The sequence below is a fragment of the Amblyomma mixtum genome, chromosome 8 (genome assembly GCF_055824585.1).
Source record: "Amblyomma mixtum isolate Tamu chromosome 8, ASM5582458v1, whole genome shotgun sequence".
Taxonomy (NCBI): Eukaryota; Metazoa; Arthropoda; class Arachnida; order Ixodida; family Ixodidae; genus Amblyomma; species Amblyomma mixtum.
In genome coordinates, this window is record NC_143019.1 from 142,339,444 (window position 1) to 142,367,440 (window position 27,997).

The window sequence follows — 27,997 nt, forward strand, 5'->3', positions numbered from 1 at the left end:
CACAGTCATCTCTTTTGAGCTGGATACTGCGTATATTAGTGAGAGCACCTGTCGAGTCAGTGTCCTCAGTAGTCTCTACCTTTCCACATCAGGTAATGCACACGCAGAACGGAAGGTAGGTGGAGGCTGCGCTGTATGGAGCAGGCCCCACCTCAATAGGTCAGTTTCTGAATTATACGTGCACTTGTTGACATTGGCAATAAGTTCGTTGTGTCTAAATTGTCGCGAGTCGCGCTGTTTCGCCTATTCAATTGATCAAGTTCTTTCCTCGCACATCGCCGCAGAAAAATCTCCCCTTAGATATATCCTTTTCCTTAATCAACGATCGCTAAAAGTACACTTGCTTGCCCCTTGGTTTTGAGCTCCGCAGATATAGAATGAGGGGACATGTTTTGTTGGCATGAAACCATATCATTTATTTGCTCACAAGCAATGTAGTAAATCTTTACTGAGTGCTGTAACATGTAGTCATTAGGATTAACGACGTTTTCTCCAGATTTCTCGTTAGAATCGGAAAGGCTATCAGAAATTCCATAAAAGATGAGGTTGTTACGCTGTGAGCGGTCTGCGCTTCCCAATAAACGAGATCGTAACGCGCTTGTTTCTATTTTCACACGTTCGAGTCCCTTACATGTATCACACATATCCGCTGACCAGTTATCAACACCAGTCATTACATTTTCCACAGATTCGAGACATTGCTAATTGCCAGCAATGTCCCGTGTTACCGGCTGTAGGCCTCGTTTCATCTATGATACATCGTTAGACATCGCAACTTGCTCCTATGTGAATTGATCTTTCAGGTATGTAGGCTAGCAAGTTAAAATATTTGAGAATGACAGCAGTTGCGGCTCCCAGTGTCCGCGCATATATACAAAAAAAAGAGAGAAAGCACACAAGGGCTGGAGCAGTGCTTCTGGGCGTGCAAGGAGAGCTTTCAAACATGCATACGGTAGTTGACTGACCTGCACAAAGAAGATCTAGACCACGTGATACACTGTCAGACAATAGACATAGTGAAGGAACGCCTCACACGCTTACAGAGTTATTACACAGCTGAACTGAACTAATGAACAGTGCATGCCCTAGCATGCTATAGTATAACTAAAATAACGACAAATGGACCACAGATAAAAGATGTGCATCACCCAGCATAGTCTTCGACAACTGCAGCTCTGAAAAGCGAGAAAAAAGAGTACGTCACAGCAACGGAATCTTTGGGCGAGAAGGCGTAGAAGCATGGGAATTGCGCAAGTGCCTCTACTATTTCCATCGGCGATGCCAGGGGTAGTATCGAGTTAATGAAACGCGACGATGACAGGCGTGAAACGGCAGTGCAAAGGGGGTAAAATAGAGTCCGAAGAAAAATTAAAGGTTGCTAGGCAATAGGCACAGTCAGTAGGCTAAAAGCGAAAACAAAAAAAAACCGACAGCAACAAATAACACGGCAAAACGTGAAAATCGTATAAGAGAGAATAGAAATATAGAAAATAGACAATATAGAAAAACGTGAATCACCACCGGACAAACAATTAAGACAGTAAAACCATTAAAATCCTTTAAAATACAAAGGAGAAACGAGCCGCAAAAGGTCAACAAACAAAAGAACGCGGTAAAAGGAGTAAAAACAAAATAAAAGAAACTGAGGTAAGGTGAGAGGAAAAAACGTTTCTCAGTATGTCTAGTGGTTAAAAGGCAAGACGGTCCTTTCCAGGAAGGAACTTTCTTTCTCCGGTAAACAGACAGAAGGGCTGCTGATGCATGCGTCCCAAGCCTTTTCAATCAAGAAGCCTTCAATAGCTTCCCTTTCTATTCTACTCCTTGCGGTCGCCAGAAACTTAATGTCCGATAGCATAGGCCGACCGTCGCGGCGGGGTTGGTTACAATGAAGTGCCTTGTGGCTCCCAGATTTGTTTTTTACGTTGAGGAAGTGTTCGCTTGCTCTCTCATTGAAACAGCGTGCGGTCAGCCCGTTGTGTGCCTTACCGCACGTGAGGGGATTCTAGTAGACAACTGCGGGTCGGCATTCGGTGAACTGACGGGAATGTTTTACTGTGCAGGTCGCCCGCTTCTTCTGGTTTACCATCGGGTATAATTTAGCCAACTTACATGGGGCAGAAAACACAACGTTCACATCATACCTGGCTGCAACCTTTTTGACGTTGTGCGAAATTTCGTGGATGTAAGAAATTACCGCCAAACGTTTATTTTCCCTGGGCTCTTTCCCTCCTTCGAGTAGCTTTATTTTCTGGGGTAAGGCTACGCACAGGACTGATATGCGGAAAGGTAAGACGCCAGGCGAAAGAAGGCGTTGAACCTGGTTATCGAAGCTATAATCAGCCATGTGTACACAACTTTTTGTTTGTGACGCATTAGGTGCACTAGCTGCGACTGCCCACTTGGCAAGTTTACAATGAGCACTGTCGATGGGGAGCAAACCTTTCTTCGGTGTAACGTTATAGGACCAACACACTCTCTCACCACTAAAAACCAGCGACAGACCTAGAAACTGGATCCTGGGGTGGTATTCTCCCGGTGTCGCCTTTTGCGACATGTCGCATTCGCTCTACGCTGATTGGCTCGAGCCGCGGTGACGGCGGCGTGACGACACGGATCCGCCTTCCTGCTACGTCATTGTGACGTCGCCCCAATTTACTACGCTTAGTCGAACAATGGAATGCGCTGAAGCGATTCGCGCGGACGACGGGCTACGAAATTGATACTAGACGCCATCGATCCCACTCTCCTTGCCTGGTTTTTGAGTTGCGAAGAAGAGTGGCGTGTCCGCGGACATCGCGACCAGTTTGCCTTGGCCGACGAATCTTGTCGGCGGCATTACCGACTGTCGAAGAGCTCAGCACTGTCGCTACTTTAAGAGAACTTCTTGCTGGGCTAGTTGGTAATTCATTGTAAAAGTAAAGGCGTCAAAAACCACACACACACACAAGAGAAGAGAACGGGACAGAGCGCCACTCACAACTAGTGATGATTTTTTAACCCTTTTAAAGTTTTACCTGGAGTCCACTTTTATAACATTTGACCAGCGGTTTTTTCTGCAGAAAGCGGGCATTTGTATTGGTTCGTGTGTCGCTCCGGTTTTAAGTAACATTTTTCTTTCACAAATGGACCAAGTCCTTCATCAGGTTTTGCCAGCTAACACCGTTTTTAAGGTTTTTAGATACGTGGAGGATTTCTTGATTGTTTTAACCAAGGACGCAAGCTCAAACTTCGCTGAAGCTGCACCTAACATTTTATCTCTATTCAGACCACATGGAAAAGGCTTGTATTTTACATGCGAACTGCCGGTGGACAATGTTTTACAGTTTTTAGATATCAAAATTGAGTTCTGCACGGATCATGTGTGTTGGTCTTACGCTCCGCGAGCAAAAAAAGGGCTTCTGCCATACGACTCTTCCCACTCCAAATTAGTGAAAAGAGGTATTACTTCACAGTGCCTTGAATCCGCGCTAAGGAAGTTATGCGTTCACAAGATGCGAACGAGTTTCGAAAACCAATTGGCTAGGCTGGCTTCAGCCGGATTCCCTGGTTCGGTCGTCACAGGGGTCGCCGGAAGCCTCTTACAGAAGTTGAAGATTAGGGCAGTGAGAGCTGGGGCAGAGGTCCCTCGTGAAGAGGTGAGACCTGTGGCGGTGCCGTATGTGCACAAGTTGGCCCACAATCTGAAGAAGGTTGCGAGCAGGCATAGTGTCCCGCTCGTCTTTTCAGCCCCCCTGAAGCTCGGAAGTATTTGTCTCGAATCGACAGAAGAAAAGAAAAAGAACAAGAAAGAGGCTGTGGTATTAAGCATGGGCGACCTTTTATGAAATGTTCCAAAGGGGTAATTTACGAAATTCCCCTCTCGTGCGGTCGTTCCTATATAGGATCGACAAGGCGCTGCGTGAATGAGCGAATCAGAGAACATGAAAGAAACGTAGAACAAAATAAAGAGGGCCCAAATTTGCCGAAACATATAAGATCTTGCCCTTCACGCTCTTGTGAGCCATGCTTTTCATCCGTGCGGATTCTTGCCAGAAGCAGTAACATTAAAGCCCGAGAACTGATTGAAGCGTTTTATATCTGTAAAAAAGGCAGTGCGTGTGTTAGCCAAACTTCCGTTTCTCTCTATCAGGCAGAAAGAAAGTTTTTTGAGCAGTCGTTATCGCATTGATGCGTAATTTTGTTCTTTGCTCAGGCGCTGGCGTTGTGTATATATGTATTTGTGGTGTGAAAAATAAACTAGTTGTGAGTGGCGCTCTTTCCCGTTCTCTTGTCTTGTGTGTGTGTGTGTGGTTTTTGGCGCCTTTACTTTTACACTGTCGCTACCGTCTGCTGAGCCGTACTGCCACTCGCCATGCGAACTTACTTTGAAGAACTTGTTGTTGGGCTAGTTGGTAGTTATTCATAATTAAATTCAAAGGCGCCAAACCATAAGCACACACACACACAGGAGAAGAAAGACGAGACAGAGCGCCACTCACAACTGATTTAATGTGCAGAAAAACACGTACATATATGTCACTGTCGGCGCATGCGCAAGGAAGACATCCAGCTTCAAGAAGATAAGCAGCGATCAAAAAACGCTTTTTCAGCCTTATACAGGTTTATCGACGTTTCACTGACGCACAAGTTGCCCCTCTTTTCGATATGGAATGCTTCTATCAGTTCCCTGGCTTTTGTCACACTACTCTTTGCCAAAATCCGCACATCAGAAAAGCATGGTTCACAAGTACGCGACGGGCAGGTTCTGATGTGCATGGGCAAATGGGGGCCATCTTTATTCTGTTCTACATTCCTTTGGTGTTCTCTGATCCGCTCATTGACACATCGCCCGGTTTGTCCGATGTAGGAACTGCCGCAGGAGAGGGGAACTTCGTACACAACCCCTACCGCACATTTCGTGAACGGTCGCCCATGCCTGGTTCCGCAGCCACTTTCTTTTACTTTTTCTTTTCTTTTGGCTATTCGAGAGCAAAGGCTTCCGAGTTTTTACCGCCCCCCAAAAGCTCGGAAGCCTTTGCTCTCGAATAGCCAAAAGAAAAGAAAAAGTAAAAGAAAGTGGCTGCGGAACCAGGCATGGGCGACCGTTCACGAAATGTGCGGTAGGGGTTGTGTACGAAGTTCCCCTCTCCTGCGGCAGTTCCTACATCGGACAAACCGGGCGATGTGTCAATGAGCGGATCAGAGAACACCAAAGGAATGTAGAACAGAATAAAGATGGCCCCCATTTGCCCATGCACATCAGAACCTGCCCGTCGCGTACTTGTGAACCATGCTTTTCTGATGTGCGGATTTTGGCAAAGAGTAGTGTGACAAAAGCCAGGGAACTGATAGAAGCATTCCATATCGAAAAGAGGGGCAACTTGTGCGTCAGTGAAACGTCGATAAACCTGTATAAGGCTGAAAAAGCGTTTTTTGATCGCTGCTTATCTTCATGAAGCTGGATGTCTTCCTTGCGCATGCGCCGACAGTGACATATATGTACGTGTTTTTCTGCACATTAAATCAGTTGTGAGTGGCGCTCTGTCTCGTCTTTCTTCTCCTGTGTGTGTGTGTGCTTATGGTTTGGCGCCTTTGAATTTAATTATGAACTTACTTTGCACCGTCGTAAACAGACGATGAAGCAGCCGGCGCCCGCGGCGACGAGATGTCCTTGGCAGCGCTTGCACTCGCGGCTAAATGACCCTTCAAGGCGTTTTAATGCACGTTAGTGCAACGAAACAGTGTCTGCACGAGCCAAAGAGGATTTAAAGCAATGTGACGACTTTTACAAACCTACAACTGAACATTAGAGAGTTTTAGTATTGCGGGCTTTGCGTAATTGCGTGCATAGCGGAATAGCGGGTCCAGAGTGCGCATGCGCAGAACGCTAATGGGGAAATTGCGTTAGCGTACGAACGCAATCGGCAGTTGCGGCTTTTGCGCCCTTAGCGTGAAAACATGGCGGCGTCCTTCCAAACAAGAGCCGCCCGCTTCAGCCAATTCAGCAGTCCTTGCGATTCCGGCCGGCATGTTTACCGGCAACTACTGGTGTTGTTGCTTTTTGCTATGACTTACCTTGGTTCGACGATAAAGTTTAAGCTGCAATTCAGCCTAGTTTTTGAGATACGCTCTCGATTCTGGAGCGCGCAAGCCTAATGGGACCTCCAGCTACACTGCTACCGTCTGCAACTGCCCGAAACGCAGCCGAAACCTAGCACAACCGTCCGGAACAAAACAAAAATAAATTTGGAGCTTTTTTGCGGTGTTTTACGGACTTAAATGACGTAAAGCGAGTTCATATTAAATTTGCAAATTTTTTTGAACGTCATGTGATGGCAAATATTCTTGCAATCAAAGATACGAAACTACTGCTGCTAGTTAATCAGCAGTGGTAAATTGTCGCTTCTCGGAGTGAATGAAAGCATCGCAGACGAAAGTGCTGGCGGCGTTTCCCGTTCCTTCGAGCAACTGTACGCACTTTTTTAGGCTCCGCCCTAATGCGACATGTCGCAAAAGGCGACACCGGGAGAATACCACCCCTGTTCTCTTTTGGCATTTCCCACGTGAAGTTCATTCCACCAGAAGAGGCCTTGAACACTCCGACGATGTCCTTGACGGTTTACGGCACGTCGATGGCCTCTGCACTGTCTAACACGATGAGGAAATCATGCACGTAACGATATTATTGACGATGTGCTTGCCATGTAGGTATCCTTGAATTTCTCTGTCCTTGATGGTCAAGGAAATGTCTGACAGCACTGGGGCAACGGAAGAACCATTACAGATTCCCGATTTTTGTGTCAAGAGCTGATCATTGTACGACACCGCTGTGGACTACAGGTAATACTCAAGTAGGCTGATGAACCAGTTAAAACTGTTTTAACAATGTGCCGACTAGCCCAAACAAATACCTTAGTGATGAACCAGTCTTGACTTATTCCTATTGCATTCTGAAAGCTGACGGCTCCGATCTCGTCTATCCTTTGAATAAAAAGGACTGAGAACTGGGCGAGTTGGTGGGGATTCATGGTTCAAACTGAACGAAGAAACGAGGACACTCTACGCTTGTTTCTTGTATTTTCTTCCGATGTGTCGTCGTTTGTTCGTGCAGTTTAAACCATATATCCTTTGAATTACAGCTGTGAAAAGCCTTCATGGGGAATGGAGTAGAAAAGGTCCTCTACGTGAATTCAAAAGGCCGTAGCCGCACCTTGCAATCATTGGCGTAGGTCCTCGACTGCTTCCAAAGAGCTGCATACTTGAAACGGGTCAGGTTCAGCCAAACAGTTCAAGCTTCCACGAATAAAATGCCGAAGGTGTTCCTGCCAGGTGCCTTTTTCCGAAACAGTTGTTTGTAGCGGACATTCAGGCTTATGAGTCTTGACTGTGAAGAACATTTCAAAGCATCTAGATTTTGCTTTTCCCGCTTTTTTTCGCTCATGTTTCCAGATGGCATTCTTTTAAAAGACGGATATCAGCTGATTTCTTTCTTGTCTCTCGAGACTTCACAGTCTTGAAATTTCTTTCTATGGCAGCCAGTGCCCTCTCATTTAAAACGTCAATCGGCATTACAACAAATCGCCCTACTTTGTCTGACTGCATCACAGTTAGGTTGTTTTCCATAAATTTCGTTACTTTTACGAGGGGCGAACGTAGTTTCCGGCCGTGACTAATGTTTTTGACGACGTAATCAACACCGTCTCCGATGAGCAGTTCCTTGTCCTGGGTGTGCAACCGGTCTGCCACCCCCCTAACCATGGCCAACAACCGGGAAGGGGTAGGGATCGGTTCGTAGAAGTACTTGGGCCCTTTCTGCAGAATATTCTTGATCTCCTCTAGAAGTCTGGCACCTCCGAGAACGGTGACTTGGTTTTGTTGGACGATCTTGTGCGTGCGCCGAGCGCGGAGACTGAGGAGGGCTCGCTGCGACAATGCGTCCGCAACCACGTTTGTGCTGCGAGGCCTGCCGCCATGAGCACTCTCAGGACATCCCCGAGATGATCGAGCTGTTCCTCAAAGGTACGGGAGTAGATGACGATGTCGTCCAGGTAGGCGAGGGCATGATGACATTTGGCATCGCCGAGTAGACGGTCAATCAGCCGCTGAAAGGTGCTCGGGCTTCCGGACAAGCCGAAGGGCATCCTAGTGAATTTCTAGAGACCTCTGTGGTATGTGAAGGCCGTTTTGCACACGTCGCGTTTTCGCATTACTTGGAGATAGCCTTTGCTAGCGTCCAGAGTAGAAAAATACCTTGCTCCGCCAAGGTTTGAGACGACATCGTCAATGCTTGAGAAGGGGTACGCATCCCTCGGTGTAACTGCATTCAATCGCATGTAGCCCACGCAAAAGAGTGAGCTTTTTTGGGGACGAGTACGACTGGGAATCCTTTGGGAATCGTCGAGCGGCAAACAATGCCCGCATCGCGCAGCTTCTTGCAGTGCCGCGTCAATCTCCTGCCGTTTGGCGGGGCTGACCACTGGATTGGATTTCCGAGGCTGCACGTCCCCTGTTTCAATGCGGTGCTGCATCAGCTTTCTGTAGCCAGGGCAGTCTGTAAACACCTTCTAGAAGTCGCTTAACAACGAGAACATGCGGCCGCGCTCACGCTTCGTGAAGTCACCCGCGTTTGCGAGGAGAACGTGTAATTTCGCGTCCCTGTCCGTACAAAATCTGGAGGACACACTTAAGCTCCACCTTAAAGGTATGACGTGTTAGCGTTTTGGATTAATGCTTATATATGCGGAATTGCCCATTGTCTACTTAAAAATCACAGATCTCTGGGAGTCCTCCTACCACTCCTGGTGCAGTGGTGTAGCGGCTAAGCGATACGCCAATGCCCTGCCATGGCAGGTGCTGCTATCTGTTCGGGCAGTGACGTACATTGCGAGGAGGAGGATGACGGAGTGTTTTAGTGCGCGCCACCTGATGGCGCTGCGTGCGCTCCAAGCGAAGAGGAAAAGTAAAGGAAACGTACTTTGCTACTCGCTTAACTAAGACGTGTGCAATTTCCATGCTCATAATTGCTAATATACGCCACTGTACATGTCTCTAAAGCAACCTTCTAAGACAACACCGTATTCACTAGACGCCCCTTTGTTTATTCCAAACCATCGAGAAGAAGACGTTTTTCGAAGCGGACGCGTTCCCCAGTGTTCTCCGCACAAAAGTATCAATCGGCCTCTGGCCGAGGTACTACTCAGGCTTTTGCCGGCAGTAATCACTACCGTATTGTTCGGCCGACTCCGTACTCCTGTATGCAGCCATTGCCGGGCGCCGGTACAGGTTCCCTGGGAAACGTCGTAGACCGAAAAGAAATTAGCTCTATCGGACGATTCCAGATGTCTCACGTCTGGATGGTTACTTGCAAATCGGCGCAATCCAAAGAAAAGCTCGCGTCATGCGGCTACTTCTTGGTGAAGAGCCGCCGCTGTGTTGTTGCTGGCCCGCAACCGAAGGAGGTGAAGCTGAAGCTTTCGTCGCTTCCCGAGCGCCTGAAAGATTGCTTCATCCGTGAGGCACTCCAGGCGTACGGGAAGGAGGCATCTATCTCGGCGGAAAATTGGAAAGATTCAGATATGGAGATCAGAACTCTAAGCCGTGATGTCGTCCTGTCTCTTGCTGAAGGAGTCGGGGTTAGTGACGCTCCACATCAGCTCACTGTGTGCGGTATACAGACCCTTGTTCTGATTCCGGGCAGACCACCCTGTGTCTTTGTTGCAGCCGCGTTTGACACATTCGTCGGCACTGTCGTACGCCGCGGTGTGACGACTGCCGGCGTTTCGGCCGCACTACGGAGGAGTGCGTCGTGACGTATGCCGACAAGCTGCAGCGTTGCGTGCGGTCCCCTGACAACTCTCTACAGGAGCACATCGTGGACGCTACGGAAGTTCTTGACGCGACTGGGGACTTGCCAGTCGCCGCTGTGGCTGAGCCTTCGAGTGTCAGTGCGCCGGTTGTTCGACAAAGTGCTGCAGCGGAGTGTAAAGAACCAGCGGACGACCATGCAGCGCCACCTGGGTGTGAGGCGCCGAGCTCTACTGCTGGTGGGGAACCAGTCGCCGTCCTTGAAGCCCCTACGGATACCACGGCGGACACTTCGCCTCCTTGTGTCATTTCTGGCCAGCAGCCTTCTTCCACCGTCTGAAGAACCTGGTTCTGCAGACGGCCCGCTTCAGAGGCGCCGTGCGTCCTGCTCTTCCGGAACGAGTGACGATGACGACCCGATGCGAGCATGCATCGCCGTCGGCGTCCAGCGTCGAGGCACAAGGGGAGATGCCGACGTTCGCGGTCCAGGAGGCCTGGCGGTGGTGCCAAGGGGGCTTCGCCGTCTACCGATAGACACGTGGAACTGTAGGCATAATTTTTTACAGTCATCATCATGGCTGCGTCCGCAGAGCTATTATTCGCAACACTGAATGTACGTGGCGTTATGTCTCCCCAGAAGTAGGTGCAACTCCGCCGACTGTTCTGCCGGAGGCACTGATCTTATCGCCCTCCAGGAGACAAAAATCGAAAGTGAGGAGGATAACGAGGTCTCCCTGCAGCCCTTTTTATCAGAATATAATGTCCATGGCGGGTTGTTTGTTTCTGCGCAAGTCAATTCCTTGTTTGGGCTTTATAATGTCGATAATGAGGGCCGGTTGACATGCTTTGATTTTTTCCTCTATGGAAAGCCATAGCGATTAATTAATGACACTGTACCGCAGCGCATCAGTATTTTTGAGAGCATAGTTGGCTTACTGCACTGTGACCAGCACGTTGGGCAAATGGGTGACTTTAATTGAGTGCGCAACCCATTTGAGGCTTAGGTGGTGACAGCTATGCCAGGAAGCATATTATCTTGGAGGCATGTGATATTACGAGTGTTCAGAGCGAGTGCGAACTTCCCCGCGTGTAGCAGCGGCGAGCGACAGTTTCCCGAGTTGAATTCTGTAATCATCGACGCTGATGGAGTTGACAGAGCGCCTCTTCAAACCGACGCAAGACCTACGCTTTGGCGCTGTCACGAAGTGTTTATATGGAGCTGTTTGTGATTGTTGCAAGCGTTCCTAATTCCTGCGAGGATCATCACACACAGCGGCGAGTATAAGCTGCCCACGGTGAACTTCTTGTGCGTGCATGAGCTGCCTAGCACAGTGACTAGTGTACGCGTAGTGAAAGAGATTGCGATCAGAGCGAATGCTTTTACGCCAATGCAGCGAAATGTGCCCCTGCGAGAGCTCACTACGCACGCCGTGTTTTCGGAATGCTGAAATGAACGTGGCGTTGTGCAGCTAGTCGCATTCGTTGCGATGGTTGCAGTGATTGCGTCCGAAGCGTTCATATGACGTTGTTTCTGGTACGCATTCATTACCATTATGATCGCGATTCGTTCTGGCACTGTGCGTGAGAATTGTCGTGTGCGCGACGTGACGCGAGCTTGGCTGCACGGCCGTCGGACTGTTTTATGCGGCGACAATAGCGATGTCGCCATCCTTCTGCGCCTTGATGCTCCATTCAGTGCATTTTGTGAAGATGCATGCTCAGGTTACAACTCGCCGAAGGAACTGTGTGACATGTTTGAAAACTTCGGTGCAGTGCAAATGTATTTTCGTGAGCGTCATTTCGTTTTATTTTTGCCGGTGGTGCGCACATTTGCCTGCAATAAATATCTGCGTGCTGATAGGGTGACTGAATACTTCCTCCAGCCTTTCGGTTGTGGTTGTTACAGCATAGTATTACGCGATTACAAACAAGAATCATTGCCGCGTTTAAATTACGGCTGGTTGACAGTGTACAAATCTCTAATATGTGCCAACCAATAAGTCTGTTTTTCATGAGCATTTCAATTGATGTAGCGCAGAAAGAAAAAGTGTGGCAGCAGCTTATGCGACCAAACTGTCCATAGAGCAAGTTGGGCATAACAAGTCTTGATGGAGAACAAAAAAAAATGTTGAGAAAATCTTTGCGATTGCTTTTTTTTTCTCTTTTCACTTAGCAGTGTTAAGTCAATATTGACAAATGCTTCGCAATATTAAGTTGAAGTGGGATGTTGATTTGAACTGAAATACGAAAAATGCAGTCGTTTTGAAGCACCTGATGGGCAATGACAGTGTTTGTTGTTGATTTTGTTCACGGTCCTTTTGATCCGGAGATCAGTGGTACGAAACTGGATGTGTTCACAATGGTATTATTGCAGAGCTGCTCAAGAAATCGGCTTTATTGTTGTTAAGCAGTTGTTCAGCAACGCTTCCTGAGTTAGCCGCAGCAATTTATTTAACTAGACATTCTCGAAGCTTTCAGAAGATGTCGTCGATGCACTTGCATATGTCTATATACCACCTTGATTTGCCTGTGTCTGCTTGCTACAGACATGATTACTTAAAGACTGCAAAATGAGCCCTGTGGAGCTGGTAAAGTTATGCTAGGAACAAAGATAATGGGAACAACACCACTGCACAGCGTAGCAATTCTTGCTCTGTCGTCGTCCCTTAGCACAGTTTCGACATGCCAACTTGCTACCGGTTCACCCCACAGTACAATGAGATTAAGTTCTGTGAAATTTACAGAAAGCAAATATGTGAGAGGAAGCAGGCTGTGTAGGCGTATATAGTGCATGCTGTGCAGACAGCTTCCTGCCTCATCATAGCCTGGTCACTCTGTGTTTCTTACCCTTCATCACCCAGCACCTATGGCCCATTTTTGTGACATTGGCGTGTGCTACAAATCACCAAACACATTTCATACCTTTGCCCCTTCTTGACTGTTTCGGTTGTTTCATACAAATCGGCAAGCTTTTAGAAAACATATCTGCACTAACCAACTTTCTCTTGTTCTTCACGGCATGCACCTTGACTGCAACATCCCCCTATGATGGTTTTTTTTTTCTTTGCTTTGAAAAAGCGTGCGATTTCCTTATTTATGTAAGGCTGGACTTCTTGTGCTTTGCTTTAACTTGCATCCAATAGCTCCTAACAGGATCCAAGCTTAAATAGCCAGCCGTCAGCAGATTTCCCTTGCCAATTTTTACGCATCCTGCCTTTTCCTGCAATCTCGGATATCCCCCAAGGCACTCCCCTTGGGCCTCAGCGTTTTATTACTTGCATTATTACCTTTCCTACAGTGTTTTGTCACATGCCTTCACTGACAGCTATATGCGGTCTGCCATCTTGCAATCAATACCAGAATTTCAGTTCTCCAAAACAACATTTTCCATCCTCTGGATTGGTCTGTTCGCTAATGTTACTAAGAATGCACAAATATTTTTTTTATTGTCAGCATTACACTTTGCCAACTTATGAGGCCTTCCGATAAAAGTATATTCACTCTATACTTATTTAAATACTCACCTAATAATACTCATACACCCACCCACAACCTAAGATATTTACACCGCGACGTGTCCATAGTATCACCATCTTCCAAGCTACTTGGGTTCAAATCCCCTGTGTGGCATCAGCTTGTGTATACTAATTGCATATGGCACAAATCTAACTTAACTAGAATCCTGGAATGAGTTCAGACATGAGCCGCTTGTTTAATTCTCTCAGACTATATTTCAAGTTCTAGTGTAACAGCACTAATCATGAATATTCAAATTTCTTCAAGTCGTGCAGAAACTGCAGGTTTTTTTAACTGTTGATCGTCAAGTAACCAACTAATATGTTCTGACTCATGGTTCCTTCCGCACTAGTCGCACAAGCAGTGTTGTGCCACAGTTAGCTCATGCCACTGCATTTCAAGATTCATTTTTTTTTTCCACAAAAGGCTGGAATGGCCTTCCAGCTCACAGGGCTTACTAGCGTCTTGTCGTTTGAGCTAGTCACTGCAGAAATCCATGCAGTTAATGATGTTATACATCCACTGAATTAGGTAAATCGCCCAAGGTGAAGATTTGTGATAAGGGAGTAATTACTCATTGTAGCCATAATGCTACAAAGAAAACCTACAAAGCTTTCATTTGTAGCTGCATGGCTGTACTTGGATGGTAATGGTTAATTACTTCTTATTAGCGAATTACAAATTCATCAAGTTCCTACTTGGCATATCATGTTAGCTTACCACTCCAGTATTGTCATTTAGTTCTGTTTTGGTGTAATAAATGCTAAAATAAATTGTTCTAATGAAGTGCTTCGTCGCTTGCTCCGCTCAACAAACAAATACAATGCTATCTTATGCGTAAGAACTTTCCTCACAATCTATTTCAAATAATATCGGGGCAGATTTACACAACAGTTTGGTCAGACGGTGTACTGTTGCATTTCGGCTAACTTGCACACTGCACAAGCTAGGTCTAGCCAGCTAACCTCGTGCACTGAAAAGCTAAGCATGCATTACTGTGCCTATATATGTCAGACTTTCTTTGGTGCGTCTCTCTTATCGTCTCTTCAGCTAAGCAAGACATCGACTTCATAACGTGGCTCACTGAGAATGCTACAAATGCATATACATGTGACTTTTAAGTATTCAGGATAGTGTTAATAGGACTATTGGTTCATCTTAAACACAAATGCCGTCAACTTCAAGTTGCAGTAAAGAGACGCCAGAAACGACAAAAGCCATCACTGATTTTTTGTTTTTCTTAGGCATTTTTCGGCCTAACTTCATATTGGTCTTTCCCAAATTTCTGTTGCCTGTCAATACCTCAGTTTATTTTTCTTTGAAAGCACACTGGCAGTGATATGGGTGTATTTAGCTGAACATGTTGATAGTCAGCAACCAATAGCACTCTAAAATTCAGCGTATGTTAAGTGGTATGAACATCAGTTAACAATTAGCTATGCTAACGTTTGCTTGCTACCATGGGAACTGGTCACCGTTACATTCAGCCATTCTACATTGTACTCATTAGTGAAAATAAGTTTATACATTGCTTTAAGGCTGTATCAGAGAACTTATGCATATATGCCTGTCACATACTTAAACGGCTTATTTCTAATTTCATATTATCGCACGACATCATAGCTCCCATAATGGAAATCCAATTTTACAAATTCTGCTTGAGATGTTAGTGTTTGCTCGAGGTAACCAGATAATATGGCCATCGTAGCCTGTTTCCCTCACTATACAAGTATTCTTTCTCAGCCTAAGCCAGGAGCCGTTGCCATGTAAACCCTCCAAATTGGTTCTTGCATTTACTCTACCTGTAATCCAGTTCACTGGCTCCGACAGCTCTTTATATTTATATCAATGAAAATGGCATGTACAGACTTTTATGCAATACAAAGACACCCACTTTGTTTTGCACTCACAGCGACACTTGAGAAGGCTTTGTAGTTGCACAGAGTATATGCCACCTTGTTTTGTGCATGGCAACAATTACATGGCCTTCAGCAGAACTTCCCATACTTGTTTTCAATGTTGCATTCTCGTTTGTGCAGCTGCAATATTAGCTCAGGAAGGAATGCTGAAGCACAACTTGAGGGTCCGCTGTCACTGCGCAGAACAAAGTCAATCACTTTAGCCCAGATATGCACGTCTTTGCAGCCACACAGTGCTATTTCTATTTTGACTTTAATAATTGCCTGTAAAACATGAGAGAAATAAATCAGCATTTTTGCATTGTCACTGTTCTGTGAAATGCAGAACTGCTTTAATTACAACTGATTTTACCTGTTCCAATTAGCTGGAAATATAATTTCTCATATCCATTACCATATGCGTTTCGCAGCAGTGTTAAATGCATGCACAATTCAGACGCACACACTAGCACCTTATATATTAAATAGGTATTTTGCAGTAACAGTATAGGGAGCCAAGCAGAAGGCCGTTTACATATAGCACACTGACTGTGCTTGGGAAAGGCTGCTAGTGAAATTATTTTTTTTCTCTGTCGGCCATACACAAACACTGTGTGTGCTATTTTGAACAACTGACTAAAAATTTGAAGTATGTAATCTAAACTATTTAAAGAAATGTGATTATTCCGATTATAATTACGACGCTTGTTAGCAGCCTGTACTGCAGCGTAGCCCGATCGAGAATTCGTAGCAAGAATTGCGTCGTCGTTATGAAATCGTCGGGGCAGCTCTGAAAGATATTTCAGAGCAGGCAGCATTCAGTTATTTTGCTGCAGAAATCATAGGCCGTTACGGGGAACGAGGAGGAGTACTCGATTGCGATGTGACGTGTTTTTCGGTCTTTTGGGTAGAAATGGTCCAAACACGTATCGTTTCCGATGACATCGCTTCACTTGAGCAGACTCGCCTTCGATGTTGCAATGTTTTGTCGCGAATTGGTTCGCGGCCGTCAGGTTCGGCTGAACCGAGATCCGCGCCGTGACAGCCGACCATGATTTTGCCTTCGACGAAAATCCCGCAACAAAAGAAACGTTGACGTAACGGATATGGCTCGAATACGCCGCAATTAATACTGGTAATTTATACCGCAAGATATCTGCGTGTTCCGTTACAAACGCATGTCTGTACCGCTGCACGTGATTAGACGGGCGGAATAGCATAAGAGTAGCGCAAAACTAGGACGACGGACAAAAGGGGAAACAACACAAACCCAAAACAAAGGCGCAGTACCAGTGGATCAGTACCGACTTGACCGAATTTCCACCCTAGTGAGACGGGCGGCACAGCCGGGAACGCCAGTCGGAACGTTGGAACCATTCGTCACGTCCGCAAGCAGCAAAGTGATTGTACAACGCCTTTCCGCCCCTCTGAAAGCGAGCGGTACGCAAAAACGATCCTACGACGCCCTCCACAGGCGCCGGGACAGACCGCACCTACTGACTCCGGTGGCTTAGGGAGGGGGTGGAGTTGTTCTCTCGGGCGGCATTCCTCCTCTGCACTTCGGCTTTTGACATCCGAGCAGTCCTGGCGGGCGCGGTAGCGAACGGCTTTAGTGGCGTGAACGGGCTTTCCCGGTAGCCGCCTTTGCCAATGTCAAGCACGACTCCCGATTTAGGAAAGAAATCTCGTCCCAGAGGGCCTTGAGTCCAGGCAGGTGAATGAAGCACTGTCGTCGTCTACGTTGATCCCAGCGCACGACCAGGTGCGCGTCGCCGCCGGAGGACGTCTTATTGCGAGCGAGTTGGAGTGGCAGGTAGCGCTTTCGTAGACGAATGCCTTTCCATCCCAGATGAGAGGAGACCTCGTCTCCGATGAGCGACGTGCTCGCTGGAGGGCCGAGTAGGGCTTTGACCGTAAATCCTGCGACTGCAAGTTCTATGAATGGAGCACTCATACTGCTCACCGTTCCGACCGTGAACAGCGAAGGGTACGCGATGGCGGCTACATTGCCTGGTTGCGCCTCGGCTGCCGGCGCCTGGCGGGCTGCCTCCTTTCCCTGCCCGTTACGGCACGCACGTGCAATGTGATCAGCTTAGCCACAGATGAAGCAGTGCGCAGGGTTCCGTGCATTGTGGAGTGACGGACGAGGCTGCTGTCGCGCACGGCCATCCGTGAGCGCGTTCCGAACCGGCATTTCCACCCGGTGACGCTGTCCGTCTGGAGGCGTCACCCCTTCGCGACCGTTTGAACGAGCTTTCGAATCTCTGTCGGGCGGGTGGCGCTAGGATGACCAGATCCCCGGCCGTGTTATACTCTGTGGCCCTCAAACGGTATTAGTACGGATACAAAGAGCGATCTGAGATTTCGAAGAGCGCGACTTCGCCCTAGAACCGAGCGGTTGCTCGAGGGGATTCGCTTTGTGGGCGCGTGCTGCCGTTCCAGGCGCAGCTGGGCCCCAGAGATTCCGATGGAGGTGGTGAGGGCCGGTACGCGCGAGTTGCCGAGATTCTTGCTTGCGCTCGACGCGCTTCCACAGCTAGCTCGTTCAAGCCTCCGCGGCGACTTCCCCGCAGGTAGAGAGCAACTGTGGGGTGGCCCTGTCGGACCACACTTTCCACTCGCTCCGCATTCGAAACTCCGGCATCGGCGTAGTCATATACTTCCCGCATCGCCCTGACGTTCTCGACCAGGGATTCGTCAGGGGTTTGCGTGCGCAGTTCGAACTACCGCCGCATCCGCAGCTGGTAGTCGTAAGGCAGGAACTCCGCCCTGAACATCCTGCGCAAATCGGCCATCATGCTCGCGGTGTGGCCGACCAACTGGCGCCACCGAGCGGCCTGACCGACGAGCGTGACGGGGATCACTCTCCGAAGCATATCCCGCTGACTCGTGCCGGTCGTCTGACTGTACTGGTAGAGAGCAAGCAAAAAATGGCTGGCGCTCACTTGATAGCTGTAGCCACTGTACTTGGGAATCGGAGTCCCGATTCGCGGGCTGGGTGGTGCGGATTGCAGCGCTTGCGGCAACGCGCTGGCCAGACTTTCGGCGAGATTTGTCGCGTTTGCGGGTGTCCCGCAGTAAGGAGCCGTGACGAGCGGTGACCTCGCAGCGTCTGGTGCTGTCTCGGTTGTGCCGTTTGGCAGCCGTGAGACGAAGGGCGTTGTGCCAGCCTGTTGTGCCCAGGCGACACGCGCGCATGTTGAATGGACGCCAACGCTTGGCGCGCTCGTACCGTGGTACCTGGCGGAGTTTTGCGGCATCCACGGTGTTGCGTACATCGCGCCTGCGATGATGTGTCGTTCCTTCCGTTGACCTGCGTCCGCTGCTGGTGTGCGAGGGGCAGGACCCTCCCTAGACCTCTGGCAGAGCTCTGTGAGCCACGTCAGATCAGGCAGTGTACACTGCGGATCCCCCATGCTCGCCTGGAGGGAGTTGCTCGAGCGCGTCTGCGCTTGATATTCACGTTGAGGCGCCAGTTGAGTGGGTTCTTACTATGTCGTTGAGCCTCCTTTGAGGTCTAGGCCGTGAACTCCGAGCTCCCGGTATCGCACACCACGCGAAGCCGTTCTCACGACGGCTCAGAGTAAACGCGAACGCGAACACAACACACAACAGGACGAATTTCCCTGAGCCAAACGTTTATTGGGTTCTGCCAAGATCGCTGGCTTCTGAATGCTTGATCTTCGACACTTGACGCCTGGGTTGGTCGTGCGGCTGACGGGGCAAGATGATGACAACAAAGCGGACGTCCTCTCGCTGTTGTCTCTCTCCGGCTGCAGACAGTCTCCGCCGATGTCGACGCACTTGCCCAATCTTATTTTCGGCCAATCAGCGACCGATTCGGAGACGCCTGGTAGCGCCGCCTGCCGACCCGAACACTCCACCTCGCTACCTACTATCCCGCATACACCCGGGTGCCTTCACCCCCTCCGGTTCCTTGTGCTCCGACCCCACTTCTACAATAACGCACATCCTCAGGGAGTGTGCGGCTGATCCTCCCCCGTCGGGCTCGAAGCTCTCCACCTGGGAGTAATGGGAGCCCTTACTGCACGCGAGGGGCCCGCACCGGCAAAAGACCGCTACCACACGGACTGCAGATGTACTGCAGCGTCATGGACTGCAAGACATGTAGCCCAGTGGGGCCGTGCCAGGACGGGCTTGTAGCCCACACAAGTGGACAATAAGGTTTCTTTTCTCTCTCTCTCTTAAATGTTTGTGACGAGTTTTGAAGCGAACGCTTCGCTACGCTAGGTGAAGCGAGTTTCGCGGTGGTGAAAGGTGGTGGTGGTGAAAAACATTTATCTTCTATTAAACTGTTACAGAGAGGTGAATGGGGTAGGACCCTGTTGCCTCTTTTCCCTCACAATACTACGTGAGGCCCCTATTCCGGGGCCCCATTGACAAGCAACGCCACACGCGTCCATTGAACCAAGGCCTTTTGGGTCTTGAGTTCTTGACAGCCGAGCACGGCCGCCTCCCAGTCTCCTCTTTTAGGGGCTGGAGTTGGGGGGGATAGATGGATTTGACTGGCACGCCCAAACCATGTGGAAGATGTCAGCCACCTTCCCACAGAACTGGCACGTGCCATCAAGGGATGTTGAAATGCTTAAGCACCACCCGGCAGAGTACAGTGTTTGCAAGAACTTTGACGTGGAGGCGCTCGTGAGTGCCATCCAGTCCCTTATAAGGGGCCGGGTAGCGCCGGTGCTCCTCCTTGTTGTAATCGGTGGTGTGTTTGAATGTAAGGATCAGACTGTCTGATTGGGAGTAGGCTTCCAAGGACAGGCAGATAGCCGGGGGAGAAAGTGCGCGTTCAGCCTGATCGGCCTGTTCGTTTCCCTGGAGTCCCTAGTGAACGGGGGCCCAAATCAGGTTACGTGTGCGCTGCCGTGAGGAGAGATCAGCGCTGTGGGGTTGTCCTACCCCGCTCGCTGCACGAAGCAGCTTCTGAGCGGTCGGCGCCCACCATGTCGGACGGTGTTGGAGCACCCGGTGCCGAGCTGCAATACCAGCGATCTCGTAGCGGCACCCGTGCCCCCGGGCCTTCCGGCTCCCGGAGCCGCGAATGCTAGAGTCGAAACAGAGACCGGAGGGAAAATATAAGTAAAGAAAACTCGGACCACCGTCGTAGTAACGACACCTGGCGAAGGAGTTCTCTAGCTTTTCATCAGTTATTCCATTTACTTTTATTTGCATAGTTCTGCTCGGAACAAAAAAAACCAGCTCGCCATGCACCCATCGTCGTTATCAGCAATTACGGATGAAAATTTCTTGAACCCAGCATTTTTGACGTGAACTCTCTAGATGGCCCTACTGTTTACACGTGCCCCTGAGGGTCGCAACGGCATGGCCAAGTAAAGGTGTCGCGTTTACTCTATTAACAGCGTACGCAATGCAGTAAGCGATGCGCACGCAAGCCCAACTAAAAGCGTTTAATGTAAATTAGAAAATGATCGTACCGGCAAAGTGATAGGCAAAGAGGACCCCAGGCCGCTCTATGGACTCAACTAGTGCATCATAGTGTTAAGGCGGACCTTAAGAGTCCTCTCAACAATCTTTAGATGATAAAATCTAGAACGAATAAATGTAGGCTTTGGGTTAATACGTGTCAAAGACTATATCAGCCTAACAAGATGCAGCGCTACGCGTGGTTCTTTGTGCATTAATTTCAGGAAACAATTGCGCGGAAATTTAAAGACAGCTGAATAAATTAGCCTCATTACGATGGGACCGTTTTTTGCAGTGTGCGGTTTTTACCGCTGTATGTACGCGAAGTTGTCATGAGCAAACACATGCAATGCGCCTCTTTGTGTCGCGTGGAGTACCATCGATGGTGTCCTGAGAATATATTCGTAAAGTGGAACCTGAAGTGCTGGAAAGCTTTCTTCCATATTTTGGAATGTTCGGGCGTTGCTCCGTTTGTAAATATCAACGTAAGTTTATTTATGCATGGCAAGATAGGTCACACACTAACTAATTAAATCTCTCTTCCGTATTCATTTCAAGTTGTTTGGTTGGAAAACTGGAAAATTGCAGCGCGGCAGTGACAAGGATGAGACGAGAAGGACGCAAACACAAGCGCTGACTTACAACAGTTGCTAGTGACTAACAAGAACACAGCGCTTGTCTCTTGTCCCGGTGTTTTGCGCTGTTCCGTCACAAATGGATAACCAACATGCCCAAGCTAGTGTCCTGAACAGTTGTTAGTCAGCGCTTGTGTTTGCGTCCTTCTCGTCTCGTCCTTGTTACTGCTGCGCTGCAATTTTCCAGTATGCAGAACCAACCAGCCAGTCACTATGTTTTGAGCAAATTTGTTTGGTCGGTAAGACATTTTCTGAAGTGCCAGCAAAATAACCAGATCAGACGTTAATACCGTACTCCGGAGAAACCAGATGCCACGAACCGATATTAGGCGCACGTGTCTGCGCTTTGCGGCAAGTGCAGCTCGTAACCGCGCTGAGCAACCATTGAGAAAGTTCCTTCACGAGATGTGAATTAATTAGGTCACTTCAGCTCTACTTACCACGAGTACTTGATATAACGTGGAAGCGAACGGATCACAACGCCCTCTGCGCGTTGCTCGATATTTATTGCCCATGCAACAACGTCGGAGGAAGCGGCTCATGCAGTACAGCTTAACAGTACTTAACAGTACAGCTTATGGAATGAAATGAATCACCCAAAAATCACCCAAGAATTGCCCACTAGCAACGCAGGCTTGCACTCACTACAAACAGCTGGTCGCGCGCCCTTGTCTACGCCTTAACAGAGCACAGTGCTTTCAGCCATAGCTATCTGCAGGCCTTTGCCGACTGCCTTTAGGGTCACCCTTAACTGGTATACTTCTCATCCCAGACCATGCAAGAGTATTTCATCAGTGCTCTGTCTTCGTTTTGGCTATTCCGACCTTTTCTACAAGGCACATAGTCCTTATTAAGCGGTCTTATTAAGCGAATTTGCCCTCACCACAAGCTCCCGTCCCTTTCCCAAGACAATGAATTTCCCCACACTGATTGACTAAAACAAGCCTCATTGTGAACAGCGGGAAAATGCTGATGGCCGGGACTCCATGCTCGCGAACAGGGCTTTTTTTGCTGGGTCAAGCCACTACGGAGTACTCAGAGGCGCTGCTAACTTTACAGTGTGTAGAGCAGGGAGTGCAAATAGAATTTCAAAAACACGTACAGTCTTTGTCAAAAGTAACCAGGCTGCATGGTTTGCTTCTCATTCGTATAACAGAGCCCTCACGGTTTTCCTAAAGATTAAAAAGGTCTTTGATGGTGAGAACAGGGGTTCTTCTTACCATACAGAGATTTAGAGCTTGAGGGCTGGCATAATAGCTTTAGTATATGACTGAGAGGAAAAACGTGCAGCCTGGTTACTTTTGACAAAGACTGTACATATCAAGCTTACAGCGCTGTGTCTGTCTTTTATATCTTTGTTCTTATCTTTTGCGCTGTTTTAAAGAATCACGTACATATCAGCGTGGTTGAGTTCACTCCCCATACCGAAACATTCTGCACAAGCGCATCTTTTGCACGGGAAGAAGTTAATCAACGCAATTTTTTAGGATACCGTTAGACAGCACCATAAGAATTAATATGCCTGCAGGTCACTCTTTGCGACGCGTATCGTTTTCTACTGTTTATTGTCAAGAACGCGCAACTTCGTATACCTATGGCAGTTTTGGCTTGTCCTTGGCCTCCAGCTTGAATATCAGCAAATTATCTGATAAAGAGGGGCGAGTTATAGCTTATACCTCTACGTGTGGGTAATAGTGTGCGAAATAAAAGCAAACTGCCATGTTCGTCTTTCTTCTATTCCTGCTTCTTTTCTTTGGCCGTGTGCCGTTGCGCTGAAAAAGCTATGAGTTTACATCAAGAATACCAACTAGCCCAAGAACTAACTCTACCAAACCGCTATCATTTGAGCGAGCTATCGCGTCGAAGATGCCAGCGGTGACATGTATTTATTCCGAAGCGGGCGAGCACGGCGGCGCCATCTTGTCAGCACATACCGTGAAGTGCCCGTAGCACGCGCACGCTATGGTTTGTAGCGTGCGTACGGCCGCATGCGAGATGCGTAGCGCTCTGTGCAGGCGCATTCGTTGCCCGCAGAGACCCTGCGTACGCCCAAGTAAAAGTGTTCGTTCATAGATAGCGGGTAGTCCTCATACCAGTCCTGGGGCTGCGATGGAGTGGTTAAGCGCGGAACCTGGGCCTCGGCAGGCGGCTGTTTCAAACATAGTCACGTGTGAGCTCTTGAGACCCAGGTGGAGATCGCAACGAATCATGCATTTAACTGCTACCTGCCATGGTGAAAATTTGCTCACAACCGGGTGTACAGGTTGAGAATTGCCATTGTTGGTAGGTTCTGGTGACATCACAAAGTCACGTGACCTAGGTGGTCGGTAGGCCGCTAGGTTCTGGGGGTTTTTCACTCAGGTCGCCACTGACGACGACGACGATGACGTCGTATTTTCTGCGGAACACATTTTAAAGGTGTTAACGCGTCAACACCTCTAACACTCTGATAGCGTTAACGCTACTAAAAGCTGTTGGCGCTGTCGCCTTAAGCCCCACAGAAGTGTGTCTTCTGATTTTTACTGCCTGTGTTTGGCCGCGTTCCCTTGCCGCGGACCCCGTTCAAGGCGTATAAACAAAGGCAGCCGGCAAAGCGCAGTCCACAGTTATAGGGTTTAGAAACCTGCCGCGATAAGGTTGGCGCATCCAGCGCAATAGAGGGAGGGCTGTCGATGACTGGAGGGGTATTTCGCCCGGCAGTTTACTATGCATAATGGTGATATAGATGAAACTGCCCTAGGAAGCTGCCACCAATCGATAGCCGAGGTGTTATGAGACAGATCATTTCTGGGCTCTTGACCCGTAGTGTTTCGTCTTGGTGTCGTAGCACTGCTTGCAAAACGATGTAAAGTAAAGGTACTCTGTGCGCATTCAATTTTATTATAATAGAGGAGTACTTACTCATTAGCCCCACCCTAAAGAAACCATCCGGCTACAAAGGAAAGAGCTGCACTGCTTCCACAGAAAATTAGTACTTGATGAAAAATTCGAGCTGGTCCGGGGTTTGAACCTGGCACCACCGCTTAACTGGGGCAATTGCTGAACGAGCCCAATTTTTTTTTCATCTACGAAGTTTCTATGGAAGTAGTGTATCTTTCCTTTGTTTCCAGAGGGCAGGGCTTAGGTGAAAGCTAATGATTAGTAATACTCCCTTCCTACAAACCATGTCCACCTTGGGGCATTCTCCTAAGCATTGGACGCAGTGTTATTAGGAAAACAGTGCGGTGACGACAAGGAGAATACCCCTTCCCCACAAAATGACCTTCTGTGTTAGGATTGTTTTTCTGCTTCGCTGCCTTCGCCCTCTTTCAGATATAAGATGAGGTTGCAATCCGTTTTACATGTTTTACTTAGATTGGTCGCTCTGCTATATCGCATTACTTGTTCTAGAGATTGAATTTTTTTGGTTGCGGCTACCGCACTGTGCGCCGAATAACGTCAGAGAAAACGTTTTTCGCTTTTTTCCTTTTCGAACGTGTTTGATAACTGGCCCACTAGGGGCCGGAAAGAGCATGATTTAGCAAGTGAGAGAATTAACAAAAAGGGAGCGAACACATGCAGGTTGGGAGGTGTTCAACAATGCCAGAGGTGGCTCCAAGCTTCGAAATGTGAGAAGAGGCACAACGCCACTCCTACAGAGCTAGAGTTCCCGCCAGACGTCTCCATAAAAGCACCGCAGCTCTCGCCCCCTAACGCATTCGTTGTTCCAGACCGATGTGACGAAATCTTTTTTTTTTGTTTGTCGTCGTTATTCGCTTATTTTTTCTTTTTTTTTTCAGCAATGGTCCCACAAGCCTGAGGCCGCACGCGCCGACCCGTTTCATCTCGCTGTCCCCTGGCGACGCTCGGGTGCGTCCCTCCAGGCGCTGTTTCCTTCTCTTTGGGTTTCTTTCTATGTCAGCGTGCAATCCCTTCCCTAATGGCTGTCGTAAAAATTTGCGCCCTGGACCTTTTCTCTGTCGTAGCTGCCTTTTCCTCCCCCGAACGCCTCTGTGGGCGCTCGTCGGCACCAGCTTGTGCCCGCCTCTGGCATTTCGCGCCGCACCTCTCTCCTTCGCTACCGCCGCCATTGTTGCAATCCCCGTGACCTGAACTCGGCTATGGTTTAGTTGATTTTTTTCGGTTTTGCTACGTCTTTTGTTCAGCACTTATTTCACGCTCAGGAACGAAACTGAGCCGCCATTGTGATGCATAGCGGCGGTAAAGCGCCGCTTCGTTTCAGTGACATTTCTTGCTTACTTCTTTTCAACCAACACGGCCCAGTGCTAAAAGCAGCTCGCCTTACAGGCTAGCGGCTGTCTAGTCAAGGGAGCTTGCGGCAAGAGCTTATATGGACGTGCAAGTCTTAATTAGTGCCCTGCAATACGCCTTCAATGCTTTCCGGGCTTTGTGCTCAGTTTTCAGGCTGGTCATTTCCGTCAATGTGTTGCCATGCAGCATACGTCCTGTCGTACTTGTGTCTATTTCGTCCCCTTTTTTTCGTGCTGCTACGTTTTTTCAAGATGGATCAATGCCAACTGGCCCAAACTTCGGTGCTTTCGCCGTACAGAAAAAAAGAACAGCTCTCTTCGCCGGTCTTGCGCCTTTGCAAGGACCCAGCTTTTCGTTTTGTGGTATAGTTTCGGTTCTAGGAGGCTTGTATGAGCTAAAGAGGAGGATGTGGTTGCTTCTAACAGGGCGCGTTCTGTTACGCATGAAATGCTTTTAGCTCCCTTAGTCTGCGCGCACCTAAACCTAAACTCACTTTGGCGAAGAAAGATTTGAGCCTGCCTGTTGCAGCAGCATGCGTCGGCAACAGTGACGTCGTGGTCCCGTCGTGTGCGAAGGTATCGCGCTGCACGAACGAGCCTAAATTTTCTCCTGCACTCTGAGTGTCGCAAGCGAAGTCCTATAATGGCAATCGATCAGCTAGGCGACAGCACCGCGTCAGTTGCCGCCACTGCGCAGTGCACGCGAACCCTAAAACAACAGTCCCGTGGCACCATCAGCAGTGCCAGTAATGAGCTCTAATTTGCTCTCTGACGTTGGGGTCAGCGGAGGCTGTGGCGGTGGTGGTGGTGGAAAACATTTATTTACAGATAAACTTCGGGAGGTGAGGTATGAGCTGACCCAAAGGAGGCCAGCCCTCACAAGTACTAGGTGGAGGTCCCTAGTTCGGGACCCCAGTGGCGTCGGCCGCTGCCCGGGCTCGCGCGACCAGGGCCCGTTGGGCCTGCAGGTCAGAGCAGCCGAGCAGGGTCGCCTCCCAGTCCTCCCGGGTTGGGCTGGGGTGAGGGGGGATAGCAGGGTTGGAGGGGCAGGCCCACACCATGTGGTAGATGTCCGAAGACTTCTCCGCACAGTGCGGACAGCTGCCAGAGAAAGAAGGGTCAAAGTGTTTGAGAGCTGCCGGGCACAGCAAAGTATTTGTATATAGGCGAAGCAGAAGCCGCTCCTCCGCCTTTGAGAGACCTTTACACGGGCGGGGATAACGACTATGGCCAGATTGATAAAGTAAAGATATGTCTTTAAACGAGTAAGCTGGAGAGAATTCGAGTTCCTGATCGTCGGGGTCGGAGGGGAATGTCCGGTGAGAGAGCGCGCGGGCGGCGGCGTCAGCTGCCTCATTTCCCTCAAGGCCCACGTGAGCAGGAGCCCAAACGATACGCCGGTGAGCGGGGTCCCCGGTATAGACGCTGTTTTGGAGAATGCGGTAGGCTAGATACGGTACCTAGCCCTGCTCGACGTTCCGACATGCCCCTCGCGAGTCGGAAATAATTGTTTTTGAATTGGAATGAGATGCAGCCAAAGCAATAGCGACCTCCTCCGCGTGTGTTATGTCACGGGCTCGGAAAGTAAGGCCGTTCACTGTTTTGGATTCGTGGACGACTGCGGCCGTGAACCATCCCCCATGGTGGGGGCCGGAGGCATCCACGTAGAATACGCCGGGTTTCGATCCATAGTGGCGGGCCAGGGCTTCCGCCCGCGCCAGGCGCCGGCCATTATGGTCCTCACGGTTCATGTTCGCGGGAAGAGGGCGCACGTGGAGGGCGCATCTCCACTGGGATGGAATACGTACGCGCTCTTCCATGAGAGTGGTGTGTTGGATGTGTAGTCGGGCAAGAAGGCGGCGACCCGACGATGTCTTCGAGAGATGTGTGTATTGGTTGGTCAAGTGAGCTTCCCGGAGCTCCCGAAATGTGTTCACCATGCCCAGCCCCAGGAGGCGCTTGTTGGAGGTGGTCACGGGGAGGTCCAGAGCCCGCTTAATAATTTTGCGGAGGATGACTTCGAGTGAATCCTCGTCTTGCTTCCGCAGGTGGAGGTATGGAGTCAAATATAGAATTCTACTGGTTACAAATGCATGCGCCAGCCGCAAGGCGTCCTTACATCGTAACCCCCCGCACTTGTTAGAAACCCGGCGGACTAAGCGGCCCACCTGGTCCCCCACCTGACGGAGTTTGGCCAATTTTTTTTCTGACCGTCTGTCTTAATGTATAAAGAGCCCCAGTACCCGGACTTCGATTTTTTCAGGGATTGGACCTGTCTCAAGAGAGAATGAAATATTGGCTGTGCACTTTGGTGAGGGGCGTATGTGCACAAATTCAGACTTTTGGGTGGAGCATTGGAGGCCGCAGCGGCGAGCATAACGGTCCACTATGGTCGCCGCCTCCTGCAGGTTGGCCTCAATGTCTCCAAGGCAACCCTGTGTGGCCCACAGGGTGATGTCATCGGCGT

General features: G+C 49.1%; 1 protein-coding gene across 1 annotated transcript in view; it reads left to right on the plus strand.

The window, feature by feature from the left end:
• The window catches only part of LOC149334672 (calsenilin-like), a 461,575-nt gene that overhangs the window by 73,827 nt on the left and 359,751 nt on the right, over positions 1 to 27,997 (plus strand). The gene's annotated exons all lie outside the window — the stretch shown is intronic.